The sequence below is a fragment of the Strongylocentrotus purpuratus genome, unplaced genomic scaffold (genome assembly GCF_000002235.5).
Source record: "Strongylocentrotus purpuratus isolate Spur 01 unplaced genomic scaffold, Spur_5.0 spur5_scaffold_9, whole genome shotgun sequence".
NCBI lineage: Eukaryota > Metazoa > Echinodermata > Echinoidea > Camarodonta > Strongylocentrotidae > Strongylocentrotus > Strongylocentrotus purpuratus.
The window spans coordinates 34,795,644-34,810,955 of NW_022145615.1; positions in this window are offsets into that span (position 1 = coordinate 34,795,644).

Below are 15,312 nucleotides of genomic sequence, written 5' to 3' on the forward strand. Positions count from 1 at the left end.
GAAAATGGAAATACGCAGGGGGGGGGGGATATGCAATGAATTATAGACTATTTATTGCATTTTCTTTGTGTGTTGTGTTTGTGGGGCTGCCCCCTACCCTAGCCCCCACTGTATACAGTCATGATTCAGTGGCAAAGCAATGGCTTCGAAACTCTTTGCGGACGGAGAATCTGCGGTTCGTGTGCAAAATCGAGAAGCTACTATAATAACAACGGGATGACCGCTGAGGTACTGAAATCCGGGTTTTGGCCAAATCTATATTCTCAATGACGCCCCAAGTCAATCAAGTGCCTCGATACAAACTATTTCATTCACCTGATAAGAATAATAGTATTTAAATGAACAGAATCCAGCCTCCATTCATTAGTTGTTACCACACTTAATACATGCAGCTTGCATTCTGACTATTGCGAATACTAGACAGGTGAATGAAATAATTTGTATTGAGGAACTTCACAGAGATTTATGTATTAAATTTGATTACATTACGAAAATGGCCTATTCCCTGCCACGCAATACAGTACAGACGGTACTACACGACTTAGCACAACTTGTCTCGACCAAGCCACAAAACGGCTTTATATCAAATTTCAACAATTTATCATCAAGTTTTTAAAAAAATTCATATTATATCCATTTTCATGTTTTTAAAGTTCAGAAACAATAATCGGAAGAAGAAAAAAAACTCACCGAAGAGGCGTTCGCGTCAGGGGCGGATCTAGGGGGGGGGGTTGGGGGGTTTAAATCCCCCTTGGGCTGGCCAAAAAAAAGAGGAAAACTTTTTTGGGGTGCTTTCTACCCCCCCCCCCCCCCCCACCGAAATATTGGTTGGCACTTTTTTCAAATGAAAACAAATAATTTAGTGCTCACTGCCCCCCCCCCCCCCCGTAGAAAAAAGCTAGATCCGCCCATGCGCGTTGAAATTCGTCATCCTTCGTTATAAAACGACGAAATTCCCATACGAAAAATCTTTGGTACAAGCATGGACCTATTACGGGTGGACATTCATCGTTTTCTTAACGAATTCATCGTGATTGTCTCCGTCAATGTCGTCTCAATAACATTCCGTACATGTTTCTTCACTTTGATCTCATGATGGTCACCGCCAAAAAGCCGGGACAGAATCAAGATAGTGAGTTTACACATGTTAATCTACATGCGCAGAAGATAATTACTCGCCTAAATCATGGAAAATCGATGTGCAGTTATGGCTTATAATCGGAAATTGTTGTTCCGTGTACTGTATTTTATTTTGAAAAACATGTTGATATACTAGATAGAGTTTATAGTTGGATTGGTTGTGATTTAAAATCCCGTTTCCCTATTTCCTCATAATATTCCAGAGTTACAACGCACAGGGCTTATAAAGATCATGGCCTTCTAATTGTTTTATATTAAGGTCATGGGTGTGTGCAAATCAGTAATAATACATTTCATATCTCCAAAATCGTCTGCTTTCCAACTTTGCTGCTCCCCCTTGGGGATGTTTTTATTTAAGACATACTCTTAATACAGAGCACACCATCCAAACAAAACCCAAGAGAGGGAAACCGCTCCTTAATTCAGGCGCGGATCCAGGGGGGGGGGGCCGAGCGGGCCTTGCCCCCCCCCCCCCGCCAAAAAAAAAAGAGAAAAAGAGAAAAAAGGAAAAGAAGCGAAAGGAGAAAGGGAAAGAAAGAAGAGGAAGAAGAAAAGAAAAGGGGGAAGAAGGAGATCGGGGGCCGAAAGGGCTTTGCCTCCCAGGCTGTTGACCCCCCCCCCCCCATAAACAAACAAGAGAGAAGGAAGGAAAGGGAAAGGAAAAGAGGAGATACTGGCGTACTGATAGGGAGGGGGGGGGGGTTAGTGGAAATCAAATTCAAACGTGGTTTATTTCTAATTCCACAACGGTGGATTACAAATAATGCTGAAATGACATCGTTTCCGAGATTTTTCCGAGATTTTTAGTAAATTATACGTTTGTATGTGTTTGTTCAAAAATGACAAATTCCTAAAGTTGCAGCCAGGCAAGAAATGTGATTCTTGAGATTCCTCCATGTCAGGGCGCGAGGTACGGTGGGGATCTGGAGCCTCGAGCTCTCCCCCCCCCCCCCCCCACACTTTTTTTGAAAAAGTATATTAAAGAGAAATGAGCAAGAAAGAAAGAATAGTTAACTGCCAGTGTTAACAAATAATGAAGCATCAAAATATGCTCATCTGACCGTGATTAAATGCCTAAAACCCCTAAGCTTCCGTGGGCTCTGCCCCCTGGATCCCACCAAGGGCCCTACGGCGGGCCCTTAGATGCTCATCTGACGGTAATTTAATGCCTAAAACCCCTGATTTTTTTTTGGGGGGGCTCCGCCCCCTGGACCCAACGCCAAATAGTTACCTGCCAGTGTCACGAAATAATAAGGTATACTAAAGAAAATATGCTCATATGACCTTAATTAAACGTCTAAAACCTCTATGCTTCCGGGGCCGGCTTCGCCGCCGCCCCAGACAAGGATTAACAATCGAGAACGGTACAGCGAATCGTCTTTTTTCTCTCATAATCTTATGAAACGTGAAAGCTTCCGCGCTTTGCGCGGGAAGTGGGGAACCTGAATTCAGACAAGGATTTAGAGTTGAGAACTCTACAACGAATCGTTTTGTTTCTCTAATAATTTAATGAATCCTAAAATTTTTCGCGCTTCGCGCGAGAGGGGAAAAACAAAATTCAGACGAGAATTATTTTTGAGAACTGTACAACGAATCGTTTTGTTTCTCTAATGATTTAATGAAACGTCAAAGCTTCCGCGTTTCGCGGAGGAGGGAGGGAGAAATTCGCCCCTCCCTGCACCGACCCCCCCCCCCCCGCATCACGTCACTGTTGGTCACCATTACGTACCAATATTTGGCTCGCATAATTTCAAATTTGGGCCCCCCCCCTAAGAAATCCTGGATCCGCGCCTGCCTTAATTTGTCAATGACCGAAAATGCTTACGCAGTCGTTATTGTTAAAACAGCGGAATGTTCTCATTAATCAGAAGGCGGTGACTATCATTGGATCAAAGAAAGAATCACGTTGAATTTCCATCCGTAATAGGTCCATGGTACAAGCTCGCTGATCGGCTGTTATTAGGGACTTTTAGATTTGCACGTCGACAGCTTTGACTGTAACGTGTGACGTCATTTTAAGGCACTGCGCATGCGTCACGTCGTCTCAGTCGGCGATCGAGAATGCGTCAACCTTGATTTTCCTAAATCTAGTACGGTTCTAGTATATGCCGCGTGTGCATAAAGTGAAATTTATGTTCGTTATCGAACGCATATACCTCCGCGAACAGCTGCATTACGTAATCTTTTGTTATATGCATTCTCGTTATTCGAGATTCGAGCTTACACGCTCATTCTCGGTTATGCAGTCAGAGCTCTGTTGCCCTCCCATCCCAAAATAACTTCCCTTTTAAACTATCGCATATATCATATTAAAGAAGCAAATGCATAGCATTTATTTACACCGATCATTATTTGTGTCATGATCATGATCGTCAAAAGTTGTCGCCCTTTTATGCGACCACGCTATTTTTGTCGGATTTGCTGTTTTGTTTCTTTTTTATATCTTCCATTTGGCAGAAGAATGGAGCAAGCTGTCCTCGCCATCATTACAAGCCTTGGCAGTCTATGATCTTCCTTCACTCCTGATGACTGCCAAGGCATCTTCAACCACCAAGCAATATCTTAATTCTTGGAAAAGAAGGGAGGGGCAACTGCAGCCTTAAACGCCTATGTCTCACCTTTTCTGATTTCAAGGCACGGACGATGGAAGTCGACAAAGGCCAGGAACGCTTATTTACAACCCGACGCCAAGTCTGACCTCATACCTTCACAGAGTCTCGGAATTTGAATCACTATCGTTCATATTTGACTATCTAGCAATTATATTCGTAGTATACTGCCAACAATTTCACTATTTTACATGCATGTTTACATGACACCTACAAAGCTCTCATCCAAAATACTTGTAGGTGCACGGTTTTTCATAAACAAGGAACAGGGAGTGCGCCCTCGTTCAGTTCCTTTGGTCGCAACCACGTTCCCTCCAAAAAATAACAAATACATTGGGGGTTGTTCGTGGCCTTCGTAAACTAGTGTCCAACACTAGCTAGGCACTGGACGCCTTGTTTTCCATTTTCGCTAGGTTTATCCTTAAAATAAATAAATAAATAAATAAATATAGATAAATCGCACGATTAGCTTCCACCTAACAAAATGGATGTATATATTTCGTGCGCATGTCATGCTTTCCGTAGGCGCCTAAATACAGCCTACCTGTTTTTTGTTTTTGTTTTTTATAAAAAGAATGTCACTTAAAAGTACATATTCAAACGTGTCTCATGTTTACTGTCTACATTACACGTCGTGTTATTATCCATCAAATTGAAAGAAGAATTTGTAAAAAGAAGAAGTGTAAACAAAAATAAAGAAGAGTCAAGAGCCAGTACTGCTCCGTACCAATCTGTTCACCAATATCCTGTTTCATTTATTTTGTATTAAGGTAGATATAGAATATAAATTAACTTTCTTACGGAACGTAAGTGGAGAAAGAAAATATACAGTTACTCAGGTAGACGTAGGAACATCCTTCCCTGCTATTATGTAAAAATGTGTAGAACAGATGTCACATGCATAATTACCTTTTCTACACATTTTTACATAATAGCAGTGAAGGGATGTTCTACCACAGCAATAGGCCAGTTTCGTAATGTAACCAAATTTAATGCATGCGTCTTTGTGAAGTGCCTCAATACAAATTATTTCATTCACCTGATAAGAATAATAGTATTTCAATAGTCATAATGCAACTGCATATATTAAGTATTGATAGGTAGGTCAAGCCATAACGTTTGTCCACCCTGGCAACAACTAATGTATGCAGTTCGGGTTCTTTCTATTGAAATACTATTATTCTTATCAGGTGAATAAAATAATTTGTATTGAGGCACTTTACAAAGACTTATGCATTACATTTCTGTTCCTGTTTCTAATAACATCAAAATCACCTCCAAAACCTACTTGGTTCCCTTCTATATTGTTCTTATACAACAACTGACTTAAATCATTTACACATTTCATTTGCTCTCTTTCATTACTTACAGTAGGAAAATAAACATTGCTGTAGAGATCGTATGCAGGAACGGCGATAACCAATCGATGTTGTTTATACCCCCTTCACATACACGGATTTTCCTTACGAGTCCTTACGGATCGCCAATTCGTAGTCAATCACAAGCATCCCTAAATAACTCGCTGGTATCCGTAAATAGCTCGTCACAACTCGCAACAACTCGCAGACACTCGTAAGGATCCGTGAAAGGAGAGGCAAATTTGTTGACATGTCAAAAATCTTCTTACGATTGTCCACGGATTTGTTTGTCCGTAAATGACTCGTAAATAGCTCGTAACAATCTGTAAGTATCGTAAACAGCTCGCAACAACACGTAACCATCCGTAAACTGCTTACAATAATCCGTAAATGACTCGTAACAAGTTTTTAAACAATATTTTACGATTAGTTTACGATTTGTTTACGGATTGTTTACGGATTATTACGGACTGATGCTTACGTGTTGTTTACGATTTCAATCGGGATCGTGTTACGATGGCTTTACGTATTTTACGAGCTTTTACGAGCACTTTACGTGTAGTTAGGAGTATTTTACGAATAGATACATATACTTTACGTATACTTACGTATTGTTTACGTATTCTTAAGTATTGTTTACGATTTGGGGGAAAGTATAAGAGCTGCAAAATCCTAAGGACTCGTAAATACTCGTAACCAACTCGTAACTATCCGTATCAATTCGTAAACAGGTCGTTAATTGCCCATAAGTTTATCGTAATTATCCTTGACAACTCGTGTAAATAGCTCGTAACAACTCGTAACAACTCTTAAATAGGTCGTAAAAGTGGTCAAATCGTAAGGATCCGTAAAGATCCGTGAATTTTCGCGATGCGTAAGGACTCGTAAGCAAAAATACGTGTATGTGAAGGGGGTATAAGGTACATCTTTACTTTCTGTACACAACCTCAAGCGCAGTATAAATCACTTTATAAACGGTCCATTGAACCTAGTTATGACGTTGTCATCGCATTAGGAACCATCTTAACGTTCAGTACACAACTTCAGCCACAGTAGGGACTTTTAGATTGAGTGGACGAGAACACGACGAACGCCGACTGATCATGCGTGTCAACGTACTTAACTGCCCATGTTGATTGCAATTAGAAATCTTTTAGATTGCACTCGACGATATACATACATGTAGGAAGTAACACTATGAACATCTATCTATCTATCTATCAGGCTATAGTTCATCCAGACGTTGGACAAAGCCCTCCTCATGAAATTTCCATTCTCTTCTGTCTCTAGCTGTCCTAGTCCAAGCGGCCGTTCCCATGTATGATGTTAGGTCATCTCTCCATCTTCTCTTCTGCCTTCCTCTTCTTCTCTTTCCCACCCTTGGTTCCCATTGTGTTAAACGATTTGTCCATCTATTGTCCTGAAGTCTTGCTACATGCCCAGCCCATCTCCACTTTGATTCTCTGACTTTCTCCATGATGTCTTTAACCTTTGTTTTCTGGCGTATGACTTTGTGGTTGATTTTGTCTCGCAGAGATAAATGCGACATCTTTCTCTCCATATCTCGTTGAGTAGTCACGAGCTTCTGTTCTAGATCCTTTGTCAATGACCATGTTTCTGATCCATATGTCATAGTTGTTAGAATGCATTGGTTGAACATTCTTCTTCTTAGTGACATGGGTATGTTTTTATCGGTCAACATGTCTTTGTATCTTCCAAAGTTCATCCATCCTGCTTTTACTCTCATCATAACTTCTTCTTTTGTGGTGTCCTCCATTTTCAAAGTTTGTCCCAGATACTTGTAACTGCTCACTCTCTCTAACGTTCGACCTTCTATCTCGATGTTTTCATCCGTGTCATAGTTAGTCATATATTTAGTTTTCTCTTTGTGCATAGTTAGGCCAATACGTTTACTTTCCCTGTTGAGACCTGTCAGCTGGTCTTCCAAGTCTTTGGTTGATGTTGAGATCAAGGCCACATCATCAGCGAATCTTAGATCAGTAAGCGTTTCCCCATCAATGTTTATTCCTCCATTTAAATGCGACTTTTTAAATACTTCCTCTATAGTGGCTGTGAATATCTTTGGAGATAATGTGTCTCCCTGTCGGACTCCCCTCTGGATCTTGACCTCCCTTGATACATCATTATCAATGTGGATTCTGGCTACTGCGTTGGTGTAAATATCTTCCAGGATGCGAACATACCCTTCTTCAATGTTTATCTTTCGTAGGGCATCAAACATATGTCTGTGTGTTCGATGGAATCAAACGCCTTCTAGTAGTCTACGAATCCGAGGCATAATTGAAGTTGGTACTCATTTGCATTCTCAATTAGTTGATTTATAGCTTGTAGGTGGTCTGTTGTTGAGAATCCAGCTCTAAACCCTGCTTGTTCTCTGGGTTGATTTGTGTCCAATATATCTTTGATTCTATTTTGGATTACTTTGGTGAATATCTTGTACAGATGAGATAGAAGGCTGATAGGGCGATAGTTTTTTACATCAGCTTTGTCACCTTTCTTGTATAAAAGAATTATTTTTGCCTCTTTCCAAGTGGTTGGAATCTGTTGCCTTTCCAATATCTGGTTGAATAGTTTCTGTTCAGTAACTGTGTGATTGTCTCCTCCCCTCCTTGTTTGATAATATCACTTGTTATTTCACCATTTCCCGGTGCCTTGTTGTCCTTCATACTGTTTACAGCTTCCTCAACTTCTCTCTGTAGTATTGGCGGTATGTCTGATTTTCTGGATGAGATATCTATATGATCCTTCGACTGTTTTTTTTTTGTTGAACCATAAAGTTCCTGGTAGAAATCGGCGCATATTTCTAGTAGTTCCGATCTGTCAGAAGTTATATTTCCATCTTTTGCTTCAATTTGCTCATTCTAGACTTTTTGCTTGCCATCTTTTTTATTGTTTTTGGTCCCCTTCCGCTTTCTAGAGTTTCTAAAATGAGTTTAGAAGTTTTTCGTCTGTTCCTTTGGCGTCGTTTCTTTTTCACCAATTTAACTATTTCTGCATACTCCACTTTTTCTGTTGTTGTCTTGGATTCTTTCAGTCGTATTTCCTTTCTTCTTTGATCTAGTTCCTCTATTTCTTTGTCTTCTTCTGATCTTACTATCTTTCTTTTCTCAGTTGGGGCTACAGATTTGGCTTCTTCTAGCATTGCTGATGTCACCATATCGCGTCGCTCATCAATGTCCATATACTCCAAATCTAATCCATCAAAGCGGTTGTGAAGCTTTAGTTGGAATTCTTCTTTCTTTTCCTTCAGCTTCATGATGTTAATCCGTGTCTTCCTTTTATTTTGAATGAATCTAAGCCTGGCTAGTTTCTTGTTGATACTTATATTGACTCTGACCATTCTATGATCACTTGCAATATCTACATTGGTGATGACTTCACAGTTCTTGACTATCCCTCGCTGGTTACTAAGTATGAAATCTATCTGGTTTTTAGTAACTCCATTTGGACTCTCCCAGGTCCAGTAACGACTCTTGTGTTTCTTAAACTATGTATTGGTCACTTTGAGTTTATGTTCCATCGTAAATTCTATCATCCTTTCACCTCTCCTGTTTCTTTCTCTGTAGCTGAATGATCCCATGATATTTTCTTCCCCTTTTTCACGTTGTCCGATTTTCGCGTTGAAGTCACCCATAAGTACTGTGTAGGTACCCGAATTGTCTGTAATGGCCTTATTGATATCTTCATAGAATTCCTCCACTGTTATATCATCATAATCACTTGTGGGCGCATAAACTTGTATGATGCACATTTCATCCTTTCCCGTCAATTGTATTTTCATGGCTGCTACGCTGTTTGAATAGCTTTTAACTTCTTTCACATAGTCCTTAAATTTGTTATGGATTAGAAATCCAATTCCTTTTGCATTTTTGTCATCCTCTGTTTTTCCCTTGTTGTAGAGCCATGTGCCTCCTTTAAGTTCTGTCAATCCTTCTCCTTGTCTCTTTGTTTCAGCAAGCCCGATGACGTCCCATTTGAATCCCTCTAGTTCATCCAACAAACTTTCTAAACTTTCCTCAAATTCAAATTCAAATTCAAATTTATTCACTCAATATAAAAAACAGACACATAGAATTGCGAATAAACGCATACATGTATAACAAATATAAAAAGATGGACATAGCAAAATCAGTAGATGACAACACAAATAACATAAATTGAGTGGGGATCAGATTAAAGATCTACTCAAAGATCTTGTGAATTCGACCCCTTAGAATAAAATAAATTGCATTGTATACTGCTGCATGTACAACAACAGGAGGGAGAGAATATATACAGCTACAGCTGGGTCAGAGAGAAACAAGAGAGGGAGATAAATAGAGAGAGAGAGAAATGGAGAGAGAGGGGAAGAGGAAGGAAAATTGAAGGAGAGAAAGGCAAGATGAAAAGTAAAGTTAATACATAGGATGAAATTAGACCCAAGCAGAATAATAGTACATACAAAATAGAAAATTGAAATAACAATTATAAAAAGAAAAAAAACCCATACAAACCAGGGATATAACAATTAACATTGACATAAACAACAAACAACAGGTGACTCAATGTGGATAAGATTGTAAAAGCCTTTCTTTGTATTGTCTCTTGAAAACATTCAGAGAGCATGCAGATTTTAGATAAGGTGGCAATGCATCCCATAGTTTGGGACCTGCATAGTAAATTGTCTTTTGAGAAACTGAAGTTCTTGCATATGGGATGTGAAAGTCTGCATTTGAGCGAGTACAGTGGGAGTGGATTGAAGAGTTAATGGAAACATAGCGAGTCAGGGATAATGGCAAGATCTGTCTCTGACAAGAGAACATAAAAATGGCCAGTCTTAATTTATACAAATCGAATACATTCAAGATTTTTAATTGAGTAAATAAAGGTTTAGTGGAGGCAAGGAAAGGCATTTTACAAATTATCCTCAATGCTCTTTTTTGCAATCTATATACTCTCAACATTTTTACTTGAGAAGCTGAGGCCCAGACAATATTGCAATATATAAGAAAAGGGTAAATGAGTGTGTAGTAAAGAGATAACAAAATATTTCTAGGCAGATAGTTTAGTTTGTTCATTACACCAATATTTCGTGAAATTGTTGTACATATGTAATTCTCGCTACCCCAAATAGCGATTCTGCCGAGATCCGGGGAAAATCCTGAAAACGCGCATTGCATTATGGGATAGCTTTTCGACATTACAGCTTCCTGTGCAGGCGGCGCGATAGCGCAAACGTAAAACGCCGTCGCCACACAACGTGTATGCACCGAATATGTCGTCTGCTCGGTCTTGTTTTTTTTTCGCAAATATTTCAACGTTTATTTGAACATTTCATTCGTTGTTTTTTGCGTCTTTTGACATCAGTGACGATGGTTTTCTTTTGTGAGGCTGCACAGTGCTGGGCTCATGATTCCAAGCGTAAGAACCCTGAAAAATGGGGGTGGATGAAGGCCGTGACTTGGGATGGGACTCTATACCGGAAGTTGTAGTGACGACCCGAGAGAGTGAAAATTACCTCGTCTCGCGAATTTCGAGATTTTCGTACCTATTTAGGGTAGCGAGAATTGACATGGTCATGCCAACGCAATTTGTCATCAATTTGAATTCCTAGAAATTTTGTGTTAGATACTATTATGATTTCAGAGCCATTTAGATATACCTTATAGTTGGAAATATCAATATTTCTTTTGGTGAAAATCGTCATGTGAGTTTTGTTTGTATTAAGTAGTAGCTTGTTAAGTTTGAGCCAATGGGCGACATGTTCTAGTTCATGGTCTAAAGTTTGAATAAGGGTTGCTTCATCTTTGTTTGATAAAGAAATTGTAGTGTCATCTGCAAAGAGGACATAACTAAGTTTGGAAGAACATTTATGAATATCATATATATATTTTAGAAAAAGTAGAGGGCCTAGAATTGACCCATGCGGAAATCCGCATGAGATTTTTTGCATATCAGATTGGTTTTTATTGTAAACAGTGAATTGTTTTCGGTCATCTAAATAGCTCTGAAACCATTTTAAAGGGATACCTCTGATGCCTAAACAAAATAGTTTTGCTAATAATATTTTATGATTTAAACAATCAAAGGCCTTTGAAAGGTCTAAAAACACACCGATAGATATATCTTTAGCATCCATAGCTCTTGTGATAGTATGAATAAATTCAATGAGAGCAGAAGAGGTTGAGTGTTTAGACCTGAAGCCAAATTGATTACTGAAAAGCAACTGAAATCTTTCAATGAAAGTGATAAGTCGATTGTACATGCATTTCTCAAGAATCTTTGAGAATATAGGAAGGAGAGAAATTGGCCGATAATTTGAATACAGATTAGATTGACCCTTCTTAAATATTGGAAAAACCTTCGCAACTTTTAACTTGTCAGGAAATATTCCATTGTTAACAGAAACATTAAATATTGCACATAAGGGTTTACTAATCAAGTGAATAATTTTCTTAACTACAGATATTTGAACATCATCATATCCTGGACTTGTACCACCTTTCATTTTGTCTACAATATTTATAATTTCACTTTCATGTATAGGTTTACAGAAAAAAGAATGCGAGTTGTTCACAATATGAGCAGTCGGGGAACAAGTAGGCTGGGCTACATTGTTTACTTCACTGAGCATTCTTGGTGCTACATGAACAAAGTAATCATTGAAACCTTCTGCAACAGCTTCATCATCAATGGTCTCACCATCCTTTTTGAATTCAGGAATTCAAAAGGTTCTCAAGGTTCTAACATTGTATGTACAAATATTTAGTTCAGATTTTTGACCAGTTTTATTGCATCCCTCCATCTTATAGCTTCCATTTGGCTTTGACTGCAAAACTTCATCAAAAGAATCCTCTTCAATACGTTTACTGGTCAATTTGCAACTCTGAGTGTTGCGCCCGTTACGGCCATGGGCTTTACGGCCTCCTTTAAGTTGTCTTTCCATAATTGTCATGAGGGTTTTTTGCCATATACTGACGCGCTGGCAAGGCGTGTTGTCAGTAGGGGAAGCAACTGCTGAATGTAGTGAACATATCTGCAGTCCTCCCACCTGTGTACGTCGCTGGCTGTACTCGTCTACGGCACTACGGTAGCAGTTTGTTAGATCTTCAACCAACCGGCCAGACAGTGTACATCACGGACAAAGAAAGAGAACAAAATATACGGTTCCTCATTCTACCCTCAACAAAGAACATCCCTTCACTGCTATTATGTAAAAATGTGTAGAACAGGTGAATATGCATTTGACACCTGTTCTACACATTTTTACAAAATAGCAGGGAAGGGATGTTCCTAATTTGTCTACCTGAGGAACTGTATAATTTATGCGCAAGCGGCATACTTGTACCTTGAGCATGTAAAGGCGCTAAATACCAATATGTATGTATGTATGTACTAGATTTAGGAAAATCAAGGTTGACGAATTCTCGATCGCCGACTGAGACAACGTAACGCATGCGCAGTGCCTTAAAATGAGGTCACACGTTGCAGTCAAAGCTGTCGACGTGCAAATCTAAAAGTCCCTAGTATCTCCAGCACCTGTACGGAAGCAAAACTTAAAGGTAATACTTATTATAGGCATTTTAGAAAAGGTGCTAAATTTGTATACGTCTATCTTTCTGACTTTCATGAGTAAGAGTTGTATTCGAAATAAATAGTAACAAAGCTCTACGTCATTATTCATGTTCCATGTCTGTTAATATGTCGTGCTTACTGAATCATGTGTATATAGCCAAGAGGCCCGATATTTCGCATTAATGAAAAACAGGTTGTAATAATTATCTATAGGTATTATCAAGATTCTTTGATATCTATTTCTTAATGACATAACATTCTCAATCATATTATGTGCTCACTAATCGCTATAGCTATGATTTAATAATGATGATGGTAATATTATGATCATGAAATAAATTAAGGTATTGATAACAATAACAATCCTAAGTTTATGGCCTAAAGTCGATGCACATTGTGTGTGACGGTATGGTATGGTATATCTTATTCATTCACGGTTAAAAACAAATACAATAATTATTGTGCCCGCATTTAGCAAATGCTGTTTTTCAGCAAAGCCGTGGTTACATAAAATTCGAACAATGGAATATAAAACCATGAAAATACAATTTACAAACAAATATGTAAGTTATAATACATCAACATATTTACAGACATTTAAGTACAAAATAGACTCATATTGACAAAAAATAATTAAAAAGAACATAAAAACTTTTAGTATCCACGAGATGAAAGAAGTGAGCCAATATTATCAATTTTACAGATCTCAATACTGTAAGATTTAACATCATTTATAATTCTGATATCGTTAGGCAAGGTATTAAAAAGCTTTGATGAATTTGTGTGTGGTCTTGGAAGGGGAATTTGTGAATTAGCATAACGAAACAATAGCCTACATCATTATAAAATTCGATGATGTTAATTAACCGTTCTTATCACATCCAAGGCACAAGGTCGATGGTACCCCCCCCCACGTTCTAATTGTCTATCTTTGTCTCTGTATATCTCTCCCTCTCTCTCTCTCTTTCTCTCTCGCCTAAATCCGTCGCTGTTTTCACGAAGTGACGGTAGTGAAAAAAAATTGCATTCACTTTGCGTTACGATTTTCCTCACTACCGTCACTTCGTGAAAACAAGGATTATAAAATCCGATCAACGTGATGTTAATTAACCGTTCTTATCACATCCAATGTCCACAATGTGGGATTGATGGCCAAAACTGATAATAATAATAGTGAACATTTATAATGCGCCATGTCTGTCAAAATTGACATTCCTGGCGCAGTTGTGTAAAATTGTATAATTGTAGGCGTACGACCATCAAGTGATTCAAGAAAGGAAAAAAAAGAAGTTAAAGTTCATGTGGAATCTTTTGAGAAAGAAAAAAGGGAACGTGAAATATAGTTTCACAGAACGTTAGTTTTATATACAAAATTATTATGTAGGTATTTAGAAACGCAAAGAACCACGAACGAAAGGTCCCTTTATCGTTGTGCTCCACACTTTCTATTGGCCCGGTCCCACTGCACTTACGGATGCAAAGAGGATGTAAAATGTAAACAAAATCTTGCCATCCGTTGGAAAACGCTATGCATCCGCTGTGTACTCATTGCATACGTGTTTCATGCGCTCTATCCATCGAGCATCCGTCCACTGTGATTTCATCCGCGCAAAAAGTTTTGAGCTGCCCAAAACTTTTAGAACGGATGAACTTTCCGCCGCGTACGATGTAAATCCGCGACAAATACGAGCAACAAACGTTCTATGTCCGTTATCATCCGTTAAACGTCCGCTGTATCCTCTCTGCTCTGCATCCTCTGGGCATCCTCGCAACTCACATCCGCTGCAGCTGAAAACGGAAAGAGGGAGGAAAGATAAGGTACATGGAACGTCTATACATCGTTAGTAGCACGGAAATAGAAAGGATGTAAGCGTATGTATCTCGTATATAAAGTATTCAAAACGGACAAAGCGTTTGTATCTGGAATGTATGTCGTATATTTAGGATGTCTGGAGTATGTCTAGAGTATGTAGAAGGACACCTAGCGGACAACCGATATTTTGTATGAAAAGGGGGAGAAAATCATCTGGATCTCAGTATGAGTCGAGCAGCCGTTGTGTACAGACCTCATCACCCTTGGTCTTGGTCTTCAACATCATCAATTGTTCTCCACCATGGATGATTAAACAGCTGGGCCTTGAGGGTTGTGGAAAAGTGCTGTGATCTTCTGCTTCGACCATTGGGCGTACGTGATGCTTCCGCTTCATCCGCTATGCATCCGCTCTTTCCGCTATGCGTCAGCTTCGCAATCATCCCCGGTAACCCCTTCGGAGCTGTCAATCCACTTCCATCCGCTTTCATCCGCTAGGCTTCCGATGAACATCCGTTTAACATCCCCGCTACATACTACCCACGTCTGTTATTTTCCGTTCTGTTTTCACTAATTTTCGCAAATTTTGTCCAATTCTGGGGCGGATGAAAACGGATGGAGCCACCCCCGAAATTTTGCTCGTCCGCTGTGTCCTTTATGCATACGTTTTGTGTCCATCGGCCAGTGGGACCGCGCCTTAAGCGGCTCAATACAGTCACTTAAATCACTTTATGAAAGGAGACTGCATCATGTGTAATCCTAAGCCGCGATTGTGGCCGTTTCTTCTTTCAAATGAACATTAATAAGTCATCTGGTTTAC